This window comes from Cyprinodon variegatus, unplaced genomic scaffold (assembly GCF_000732505.1).
Source record: "Cyprinodon variegatus isolate N-32 unplaced genomic scaffold, C_variegatus-1.0 Scaffold111, whole genome shotgun sequence".
In the NCBI taxonomy this organism is placed as follows: domain Eukaryota; kingdom Metazoa; phylum Chordata; class Actinopteri; order Cyprinodontiformes; family Cyprinodontidae; genus Cyprinodon; species Cyprinodon variegatus.
Window position 1 is genome coordinate 427,951 of NW_015150564.1, and position 1,178 is coordinate 429,128.

The 1,178-nt window shown below is 36.7% G+C and overlaps 1 protein-coding gene across 1 annotated transcript in view; it reads left to right on the forward strand.

Annotated features, from left to right (window-relative positions):
• Positions 1-1,178, forward strand: part of dph2 (DPH2 homolog) — an 8,551-nt gene that overhangs the window by 4,449 nt on the left and 2,924 nt on the right. The gene's annotated exons all lie outside the window — the stretch shown is intronic.

Here is a 1,178-nt window from a genome sequence, read left to right on the forward strand (position 1 = left end):
AAATAAAACACATTTTGCATTTAAGATAAAAAAAAAACACATTTTGCATTTAAGATAAAAATAAAACACATTTTGCATTTAAGATAAAAAAAAAAAACATTTTGCATTTAAGATAAAAAAAACACATTTTGCATTTAAGATAAAAAAAAACACATTTTGCATTTAGTTCTTTTGATTATTAATCAATTTGCAAAATAATCATTAGTTGCATCCCTGATATTTTTATATATACATGGGTATATTAACAAATGCATACATTGGATCAGTTATTGGAATGCATTTATTATCTTGGGTAATAAAATCGCAACGATTTAAAATTAAACTTACAGAAATAAGCAACAGATTGCGTCTCTGCATCCAGTGTAGTATGTAGAATTTAACCAGAGAAAATATCTGGTTTGTTTTATTGTTCCTTGGAGCTCCTCTGGGCTTCACACCTCAGCAGTGTAGCTTAGGGTCACTGTCATCCTCTGTCTCATTTAGCTTTCTTTTCAGTGTAAATGGTAGGGATGCACCAATCCGATATGTGTATCAGTCTAAATATAAGGGGGGGGAAACTAGATTGGTATCGGTGACAAGCCGATCTATTCATTCTAACTCTATGCTCTGCTCTGCCATCATGCGGCACTGCAACAACACAATGGCCATATTGTTTATGATGGAGCGAGCGAAAGGATCTGCGGTGTTGAGGTTTTTTCACGCTCTCTCAGCCTACTAGCCCAATGGCTAGTAATATTTGCAATATTTGTGGGAGAAATGTTCCGAGGGTTAAATCTTCAAATTATAACACCACCAGCTTAATGAAACACCTCCAGAAGTGTCATAACAAGGAAGATGCTGTGATTATCGGACTCGGCAGACAAAAAGGAAGCAGCGGGAAGCAGCTAACTTCTTCGGAAGCAAAGGAAAGAAGTGAAATTTTTCCATGTAACAGTATACAGGCCAAAAAAATCACAGAGATGATACTTGATAATGACACTTTTTTTTTTTTTTACATGTTGACCAAGCTTAAACTTTTGGTTTAAGATTGTGTGCATACCGTATTTTCACGGCTATAAGGCGCACTTAAACGTCTTTTTTTCCCCTCAAAATGTGCGGTGCGCCCTATGGTGCGGTGCGCCCTATGGTGCGGTGCGCCCTATGTGTGTTGTAACTGCGACTTTTGAGACCACCTCATT